General features: G+C 39.3%; 1 protein-coding gene across 1 annotated transcript in view; it reads left to right on the forward strand.

The window, feature by feature from the left end:
- Nucleotides 1-10,954, forward strand: part of POLA1 (DNA polymerase alpha 1, catalytic subunit) — a 191,022-nt gene that overhangs the window by 108,229 nt on the left and 71,839 nt on the right. The gene's annotated exons all lie outside the window — the stretch shown is intronic.

Here is a 10,954-nt window from a genome sequence, read left to right on the forward strand (position 1 = left end):
CAATTAGATGGAGGAGGGCCAGGTTACGTCATCAACTGCCCTAATTTGGAGAAGTAATTCCGTTAAAGGATTCCGGGGGCGAGGCTTGGTCCTGAGCCTGGAGTTGCCTGGGCCGTAAGGCACGCCCCTTCGGTGGCCACAGGAGGAGCTCTAGTAGATCTACGTCGCGGGGCTCCTTTCTGGTGGTTAACTTCTCACAGACTTCAACACACGGGTTGGAGTCGGATATAGTCTGTTAGGTTCCAACGCCTAAGCCAATTCCGCTCTACATGCATAATTAATAAAGTTGTGGCCTTAACCACCCAATTAAATCTTAATCCCGGTGTCATGAGTCTTTATTCTGGGGAAGGAGGGCATATTGCCACACAAACCTTGAGCAGTGTATAACTTAAATTTTGGGGATATTTGTGAAAAAGTGTCTTTTTAGAAAATCTTCCCCAGAAGACTCATCCAAGTAAAGACATCCCTGAAAGATGATGTAGAAATACTTGCATTACAGTGGTACATCGTTTTATGAACACAATTGGTTCCGGAAGTCTGTTCATAAACTGAAGCGTTCATAAACTGAAGCAAACTTTCCCATTGAAAGTAATGGAAAGTGGATTAATCCGTTCCAGACGGGTCCGCGGAGTACTTTTAAACTGAAGCGTTCATAAACTGAAGAATGGGTGTAATTGGTTCCGGAAGTCTGTTCATAAACTGAAGCGTTCATAAACTGAAGCGAACTTTCCCATTGAAAGTAATGGAAAATGAATTAATCCGTTCCAGATGGGTCCGCGGCGTTCATAAACCCAAAATTCATAAACCGAGGTGTTCATAAACCGAGGTTCCACTGTATTAGGAACCTACAGTAGTACACTAAGTATATTTATGCATAACAAGATAATGGTAGTCTTAAGTGTATTACTTGCGTATTTCACTGCACACTCAAAACATATCCAGTCCCACAGTCCCCACACATGGACACAAGTTTTAGCCCATGTTGGTCACCAGCCGCTTGCTTTTCTCTATGAATCAGAAATGGCTTGTAAGAAAATGCATTGGCTTTTTCTAGGCATATTATTATTATTATTATTATTATTATTATTTATAGATTTTCTTGATTTACAAAGATATATGCAATGTCTCTCGTAACATTTTTACAAATCAGTTTCATTTGTTGAGACATTGCGAAGAAAGGGGAAAAGAGGTACAGGTAGATGGGAGAGATGGGTGGGGGTGGGGTGGGTGACAATGTTTCTGTTTTACTTAATATATGTGGGGGGGGGTTGTCAGCGTCGCTTGTGCAGGTTCTCTGCTGTTCGCTTGTGTTCCTTTGGTGGTGAGAGATGGTGGGGTTGGCCTAGGGTATGGTTGATCATTTGTGTTCATTTCCAGGCATTTGTGTTTGAAAATCCGACTATGTACTATAGAACCAATTGAGAACCAAAGAACTTTTTATGAGGAGGCTATCCAGAAGCACAGGCTAGATTCATTTTGGGGAGTGATGAGCAACTATGTTTGTGGGTTGACTATTCGCCTCATGCTTCCTTGGTTCCTCATCTTTCAAAAATGTCAGTTTAACATGCACTCCAGTATTTCGTGAGATAAACTATTTCTGTGAAGTCAAGGATGTGTTGTACAAAATAGTGAACCAACTGTCAGTATGCCAACTTAATAATACTAAAGATTATGTTAGTAAGTATTCATTAAGTGTCATGGGGTTTCAGTTTTCATGGTAGCCCTCCCACAACACAAAGTATATTACACTCCCCCCCCCAAAAAAAACCCCTCAGTTGTTCCTTATATCTATCCTTTAAAACTACCACCTTAGTTCTTTTTCATTAGTAATATGAACCAGAATGTGGGACAAGCAGTGTGGAGATTTTTGAGCAACACGTTCTAGCACTTTGCTCATTTTTGTTAAACCATAGTTAGACATTAACTATGGTTTAACGTGATGTGTAAACATAGCCACTGGCTACAGTAAAAAATTGTACATTTTAAAAACATAAAATGTAAGACAACAAATAACATGTTTGCACAGCAGGTAAATGATAAGCAGACAAATCACTTCAAGCAGTATATTTTCCGCTTATTCATTATTGAGTAGGAGAAGTTAGAATCCAGGGGGAATAATCTGATTGGTGCTTATAACATCCACTCTGCGCTCTAACAAAACTCTGTACGCTTTTCAGGGTAACAGTGTATTTTTTTCTTCCTAAAGTATTATATAATTTAACTTGAATGTTTTTTTGAAATCTTTCTTGTGCTGTACCTTTTTCTTGGAGATCATATCAGTATAGATCTTGCTGTCAGGACATACTGCTTGATTGCTACTTTTCTTAATTTCATCCTTTTAGTTCTGTCCTTATTGGTTTTATGCCATCATATATATTAGTTCTGTATAGTTCTCCACAACTTTCCAGGTTTTTAGCCTGTTAGTTTCCTAATTATTTTTATCTACCTCTGAAACTGAAAAGTTCAGTTCCTGAAGCAAGTAATATAGTTCAAAATCTTTATCTTATCGATTTAGGAAAATGTGACTTTCCCATGTAAAAGTATGATTAGATCAATTGCTTGCTCTTGTCTGCTGTCATTGAAAATACTAGTGTGCACTCAGGTCTTTCTTACAGGCTTCCCATAGGCATCAGATTGACCACTGTGAGAACAGGATGCAACAGGATTGCAATACGTTTCAAGCTGTTTCATCTCTAGAACAGGCTAGTGCTAGTGTAAGGAAGCACTTAGGCAGTTCTTGAAGGGAGGGTGCAGATGATATCTGACTTTTGTCCTGTACCATAAAGAGTTACAGAATTTTTTTGCCTCGGGCATTACTAAGGACAGGGTTTACCACCCTTCCAATGTGTAGGATACCACTTGTAGCTGAAGCAGCGCAACATTTGCCTGCTCTATCTGCAATGGATTCGGAGGATGCTGCTTTACTCACTTATTTTATAAAAATATTTATATACCACTTTAGCATAAAGATATATTGCAGCGTTGAGAGATAAATGAGAATCAATAGTATCATACTCCCACTGGCGAAGGTCATCATCAGGTGTAAGGCAAGTGTATTTAAGAATAGTTTTGCTACTGTCTCTTCCAGGTGGCCCGGTACAATTCAAACTCAGAAAAAGTCATTGGTTATTTCCATGGCCCAACCAACCATATTGTCTCTACTAGATTTTACCAGCCATAAAGGGTCAGGAACAGTGCTCACCTGCACTAGTTGAAGTACCTTGTCCACATGCTCAAGCTATTAACATAAATCCCAAGGAGACATCATAGAGAGGATGACTGGAACAGGATGAGAGTTGGGAGAAGTTGTCAGGTGCTGACCCTGGGGAAGGACCCCAGATAGGCTGCATCCCAGCAGATGCAACTAACTTTATCTTCAAAATGCCTTGTAAACAAGTCACAGTGGGCCACCAAGGGTCCCATAGACTTCCTTGGGCATATTAAAGGCCTCAAATTATCTGGAAAGGCTCTGTTGGCCATTTTGAATTACTTTTTTTTAAGGGAGGAAAGTTTCAGTTTTCTCTTGCTCTTTTTTATGTTTGTTCTACCAATGTTTCTGTAGAGCAGCTGTGATCTGGTTGGAGCTTAGGGGTGAAGCTAACCAGTCAGAATTGAACAAGAAGCTTGAATCATAGAACTGTAGAGTTGGAAGGGAGACTTCCTGCCTGGGAGAGGAGGCGGTGGCTGCTGCGCACAAAGCTATGCGCGCCCTTCTCCCTCCTGCCCGCCCCGCGGCAGTAGCAGGACTGTTGAGGAAGCTCGTGTCGCAAGTGAGCCTCAAGCTGCCCAGTGTAGGGGGCGGGGAGGGGCGCCAAGTACGTTGCCCCCCCCGCCCCTTCCGCTGAGGAAAAAGGTGGAGGAGGGATTCATTCAGATTTGGGGCGGTGGGAGGGGAAAGCGGGGGGGCCGCACTACCATTCGGACTCAGTTCGGAGGTAATGATGGACTCGAGAGCGTGCTCTCTATGCAGTTAGTGGTTAAAAACAAACAAACACCAACAAATAGTCATTTAAAGACGGGGGCAGGTTTTAAGGTCCTATTAGATTCAGCAGGGCTTACTCTCAGGTTTTGGGTCCTTATTAGATTCAGGATGTCACTGCTTTACACCCCCACCCCCATAATATTTGAAAACATCAGCTTTGTACTTAAACACAAATTGGCCGGGAACATCATTTTCTGTGTCTTTATCAATTTATTAAAAAACAACAACAAACTGGTGATTGCTTTAACATTTTGATATGTGGTGATTTGAATCATGAGGATGAATTAGAAGAACTGCTGAGTCTTGAGTGAGTCTTGCTTTGGAATTGAGGACTTCATTAGATTTTCTTCTGCCTTTTCATTTTATTTTGTTCTAAGGGCTTGTTAGAGATAATGTATACGGTAAGCATGGTGTCAGCTCCCTAAAATAAAGGTCAACAACTTTGGGGTACCCCCCCCCAAAAAAGGTCGACAACTCTGGGGAACCGGGGGGGGGGGGGGCGCAGAGGGATCTTTGCACCATGGCGTCGGATATGCTTAAGATGGCCCTGCTCAGAATTGTTTAAGGACAATTTATTTAAATGCTGATTTCAGGTAATGGGAACAAAATGGAATTCTGTTCAGTTGCAAATCTACACTTAATTTAGGCAACTGTGAATACAGTGTACTGCAGAGATCTGTTCCTTCATAGACACTTACTGCAGTGTATATTTGTTATTTAGAACTTGAGTGGAAATTTTCATTAGTTTTAATACCACCATGCTTGTTTAAACCTTATTTTCATGTGCTGTGAAGCACATTATTTCAAATTGAATTGCAAAGTTCTTTGGTTATGGTATAATCAAGGAAATAAATGATTGGTTTTGTGTGGATTCCAAAGACAATGGATATTAATCAAACATGGGTTAAGAATAGTGCACTTCAGCACATTCATTTGAAACACACTGCATATGTTGAGTATGATAAAGTTTTATTTAAAGCAAATCAAGACCAGAAGCTTAATTATAAAATCAAAACAAGAAGCATAAAGATAGCACTGATCACACATTTATCTTCATGTTCAATTTCCATGCATAATAACACCAGTTATTGATATCATTATAAAAGAGATTAACTGATAGCAAGTACAAATAGGCACAAATAAGTATTGAATGTAGAGGTGACAAAAAAGAAAAGACCACTTTAATGTTAATTATAATTGCTCGGAAGTCAGGACAAATTACATTATTTTCTACATGAATTGAAAGGATGCTTGATGTTGGTATCAAAGATATAGTTTGCTAACCCACAAGTGACTTATCATGCCCTGTTTTAACAAACTGCAGGAGTGTTGAAGTTATATCTTAAGTGCAAAACTAAGTTCCTTCAACATCCAACCATATCTATCAATTAGAAGGAAGCTGACAATTTAATTTATATTATAATGTTCATAAAGTGAAAGGCAGAAAGCAAGACAAACTGTTTTCTAACATCAAGAAGTATTATAGGACTTGCATGTGGGAGGCTAGCATTATTAAATATATGACACTTCAGTTATCATTTAACCAATCATGAACAAATGTTTTCTGCCTCATAGAATTATGTACGATTCTGTTTTTAGTTTTTGTTTTTTTGTGTTTTGTTGGTTTGAAATTGTAGGTGAACAAAGATTAAAAAACAGTACTTCTTACCAGATCAAGTTTTTTCAAGGTGCATGCCAGCCTCTATTGGCCATATTTCTGCAGGTAGTGAAACATTGTGATGTACATCAGTTCATACAGCTTGCCTTTAAAAAAAGCAGAGAACCCTAACACAGTATTTCTTTCAGCCCAGCTCTAAGCATGTCTACTTGGAAGTTAGAAGGGTACAGTTAGGAAAGCAGAATCGTTCTTGCAGTTTGGAAGCAGAATCGGTCTTACAGTTTGGTTTCCTCGCCACATTCTCCTTCATCATCAAAAGATGTGATTAAAATAAAAATGAATTCTTAGAGTTTGCATGGCACCCCTCCTATTTCTAGCCCCACCAAAGCTAAAGGATGCTCCCCAAAAGTGAGAACTTGCATAAATTACACAAGAAGTCTAAAGTATATGAAATTGCTGGCTTAATGCTATGCAAACCCCAATTTTTCAAAAAGGCTTTGAACTTCAGATTATTGTTCTTACCTCTAGTCATGTTGGTAGAGTCTATAGGTGGAAATTGGTTTATAAGATACGAAAATATGATATCTTAGTGCCGGCATGCATTCTTCTGCTCTGTCTCTGTCATGAGAAAGGGTGCAACACTTTGGGTCATCCTAGAGCTCAACTGTAGTGATGCGTTTAGCTGTAGCATGCATGCGGGCGGGGTGGGGAGGTGAATGCCACTTCTTGCTGCTTGTTTTAGGGTGCAACACTTTAGGGTGCAACACTTTGGGTCATCCTCTGAAATGCTTATGGGGTCTGAACTGGCCAAGGATGAAACATTGTGCTTGTAGTGAGTAACTTAATGAAGATGTCAATACAGTGTGCAGCAGCTGTGAGAAAGGCTAATTCCATGCTATGGATCATTAGGAAAAGAAAGCTGTTCTACCACTAACTTCAGCAGTAGCCATTTCTTCATCTCTTCATCTACATGCTCTGCTTCAGGCTTGATATTCCAAATCCTAGTGACAACCACACCTTCCCGTATGCACATTCTGCTCCCTGATTCAACACCCCCAAACCTGACCATAGCAATGTGTTCTCAGTTTTTCATGCCCCTACTTTGCCTCAGCTGATTCTGGAAAGAGAGCAACACATCTTTTCACTTCCTGACTCACCTGCTGTACCACTTTCAGAAGCAAGAGAGCACCTTTGCTTTCTTTGGATATGCAAATCATGGCTATGATCTCAAAGGAATTGGGAGAAGGCCAATCTGTGGGTGTCAGTAAGAATGTGATTTTTTTAAAATTACAATGGCTATTGGTCTTCAATTGTGAATATGCCTATAGTAAAATAGAATAACTGACTTTCTTAAATGTTGGCCTCTTAGAACGATGTGGATTTTTTGCTGTCACAGTAGCAGAACGTCAAGAATGTTATAAGAATGTGTGCATTCACCATGCACTGTAGTAGAGTCATAGCTTAAGCTTATTACATAGAAGAAGAAAATTGCATTGATTGATTGATTGAATTTATATACTGCCCTATACCTGGAGGTCTCAGGGCGGTTCACAGAATAATAACATTCAAATAATACAGTGTGGCGCTCTAGACGTGTATACATGGCCCAAATTCTGCCCTACAGCTGCAATCTGGCATTAAACAGTACTTGAGTTGATATAAACACACTTTTCAAGAAACTTCACACTTGCTTGAATTCTGTCAGGTAGGTATGGGCTTATGTTGTTTTCCACCATTCAGATAAAGAAAGGAGTTATAACATCTCTTTTAAGGACTTCATTGTTACTTTATTTAATATATTCCCTAAGGTTTAATACAGCTTTTTAAAGTATGAAAGGTGCATAGTTACTATGGTGATGCAATGCCATATGAAAATGAATAGATATTGTTAGATCGTATTAGTGTTGGTTGTCGATCTGTCATCCTGAAGACAGTTGAAGAACTTTGTACATAAGCAGTAATACTTATGCATTCCCTTTGATCCCATCTGTCTAGATCGAACAAAGTACTTGATGAAGTACCAAGTAGGAAATTACTCTTTAAATAGGATAAGAGTTTAAAAACAACTATGATAAACATAGGTTTAAAAAAAAACCCAAGAAAAGGAATATGACTGTTGGGACTAGAAAATCCCCAGAAACAGCCAAGGTAGATATGTAGTGGTAATACTGGGAATCTGAATTAGTTGTTGGAAATTAGTACATTAACTTTAATTTATTGATATATTTTCATAGCTGCCAAGTTTTCCCTTTTCTCGCGAGGAAGCCTATTCAGCATAAGGGAAAATCCCTTAAAATAAGGGATAACTTGGCAGCTATGGATATATTTTTAAAAAGTTTTTAATTCTACATCCACATAGTGATGTTCAAGAATGCTAATGCTTGAATTGGCAATGTCTTATAATTTCAAGAATCAAGATTATACTGAACACAAATAATAGCATACACTGAATTGTTGCTTTCAACAAATGATGCTTACTTTGACAAAATTAGGGCTGCAACTTTTAATTGATTGATTGATTGGCTGGCTGGCTGGCTATATTAATTGATTAAAGAAATTTGTAAACAACTAAAAAGATACCCCCTAATTAATCAGTTGGCAGATATAAAAAGAAAATGTTAATACAGGAGCTTATAAAACTACATATGCAAGGACTTTCTGGAGGTATGAAGAGGGAGTCTCTTTCCTAAATGCTACTGCAACTCGCTTGTGCGTCGTCTACAAATGAAAAACTGTGCTGCTTATTTAAAAACTTTTTTTTACCCACATGCAAATTTAATTGATAGATTAATTGACCAGCGCTAATAACATTAATCAGGTAAAAATGTTTAATTGGGTAACAGCTCTTAAGAAAAGCCCCAAACTACTATTACTATTACTAATGTGCATTAATGAGTGACTAGTCCATGAATATTGACAGACATCAATATAAAACAAAAACAATTAGCTGCTTCTGCGATCTAGTCTATGAAGCAGTATTATTTAGATGTTTAAAACTACTTACCTGTATAGTTTCTAATAGCTCTAGTCCTAATGGATTGGATGATGTGCTTGAAAGGTTGTATGCCTGCTGAGATCTCAAACCAGAGTTTCTTGTATAGCTTCAGTTTTTTATATAGCTTAGCTTCTTCTTCCCTCTCCTCCATGGTCAGAAAACCTGGTATTGTACCAAACAGTGTTCCTTATTTTAGAAGACACATTTGCAATGGATTAATTTATATTAATTATGGCCATTAACATTGTATAGAGATTAGAAGAATATTTGTTTTAAAGCATGCATACGATCAGGATATTGATCCCAGGAATTGATTCCCAGGAATTGGGAACAGGTATGAAAGGGATTGTATAGTTTAAACTGGTCACTTATTGGAAAAATATTCTGTCTACTTCTTTATTGCCGAAGGTCTAATCACCGCACCCTACAAAGCCCTAAAAAACCCCACACCCTACAAAGCCCTGAGTGAGGCCTGTTCAATAGCTTCAGGCAAACCCAAGATCAAGAATTATTGGATGATGGGTGTACTTGAATACTGTATGTGGATAATTCTTGGATCAAGAATCAGTGAATAGATGCAAGTGTCTTCAGACAAGCTGAAAATATAAGTGAGCAACAGAGAGAATAATATGCCAAAGAGAGTTGGGGGCAAGAATACAGCCCTGTTTCACACCACTCTTTATAGGGAATGCATTCAAGGATGAGCCATCATTTTGGACAGTGCCACACATGTTCTTGTGGAAGGACACGATCATCTTGTAGAGCTTAGGTGGACACCCTATCTTATTGAGCAGTATGAAGAATCCTTTTTGGCTGTTGATGTCAAAGGCCTTCAATGGGTCTATGAAGGTGATGTACAAAAGGCATCTCTACTCTTGGCATTTCTCCTGCAGCGGATGTAGTGAGAAAATTATGTTGACAGTTGACCTTTGAGCTCTAAAGACACATTGTGACTCATTATAGACCCTGTCAGTGAGTGACTGTAATCTGTTGAGAACTATGGGCAAAAGCTTTCCCCACAGTACACAGCAGGAATATTCCCTGGTAGTTGTTACATTCATGGTGGTCACCTTTGTTCCCCTCTTGGCCTCATTGTTGTGGTCCAAAGGAAAGCAGATCTGTCACCAGCTTGGCTGCAGGAGTTCCTGGAAGGAGGAAGTGTACAAGGTGCCATCTTTAGGGTCTCCACTCTGGATTTACTCCTTAGCCTTTTCTTCTCCCAAAGATATCTTGGAGGTTGGCAGAGGTTTAGGACCAGAGTTTTCCTTCCCAGGTTGACAAGCCCCATCTGCACCTCCCTTCCCTCTGTAGCACCTGCAGAAACTGCCTTCTCGACCATTGAGCCCATTATTGGTCTTGTCGGCTGAATTCTCTGGAGACTTTCTTAACATGCACGGGAAAGACCCTAACTCATCGAGGGTCTGAGACCCATTGGCTCCCCTCACCTGGTTTTGACAGTCAGTTGAAGCAGTTTTCTGGGGTGTGGCCGCTGTTGCATGCTGACAGCTTCTAGGAGCCACAGGTGAAAGCTGAGTGCAGGGTAGGGGCCAAAGGTGGCCAAAGAACTCCAGAAGAAGCACAATGTGCCCACCCTTAGAAGTACTATCCCTTCCCTATCACCCCATGTGTAGGGTCCGTGATTTTCATAGTGTGCTGGTTTTGACAATTAAGATGCTGAATTAAAAAATGTTTTACTTTTGTTCAAATGCAATCCAGAAGTGAAATACATGGTTGTTGTTTTTCTAAATTGGTACCACCATACTAAACTACTTAGATAGTTTTAATTGGTTGGAATATGTCAGCTATACATGCATGGCTTTCATTAGACACATTCTGTCAGCTAGCCAGTGCAGTTGGTTTTCATTGGACACATTTCAGCTAACCTACATGTTTTGCTTTATTGGTCACAATTTATCATGTGTACTTCTGACATAGCTGCCAAGTTATCCCTTTTTTTAAGGGATTTCCCCTTATGCTGAATAGGCTTCCTCACGAGAAAAGGGAAAACTTGGCAGCTATGACTTCTGAGGCTTTCATATGAGTATATGAGTTGTAGCTAAAACTTTGATTTGTAGAACAATAGCCCTACCAATTTTAACTGGTCCACAGAGGAAATTATCTATACTGGTAATTAGACATGAGAAGCAGGATAGAGACTCAGACGAAAAAACCATTGTAACTTTTATATGTGTGCATGTGGAGATACACATGCGCTCACGTACTTTTGATTATCTTTTGTAATTCACATTCCTGTGTCATCATCTGGTGTCATTGAACCCTCATGCCGTTAAACTGTCTCTGAAGCTCTTTACCTGGGAATCCAATACTTCAATAAAATTGCTGTATTCTATATTGACCA

Source organism: Zootoca vivipara, chromosome 4, assembly GCF_963506605.1.
Source record: "Zootoca vivipara chromosome 4, rZooViv1.1, whole genome shotgun sequence".
Taxonomy (NCBI): Eukaryota; Metazoa; Chordata; class Lepidosauria; order Squamata; family Lacertidae; genus Zootoca; species Zootoca vivipara.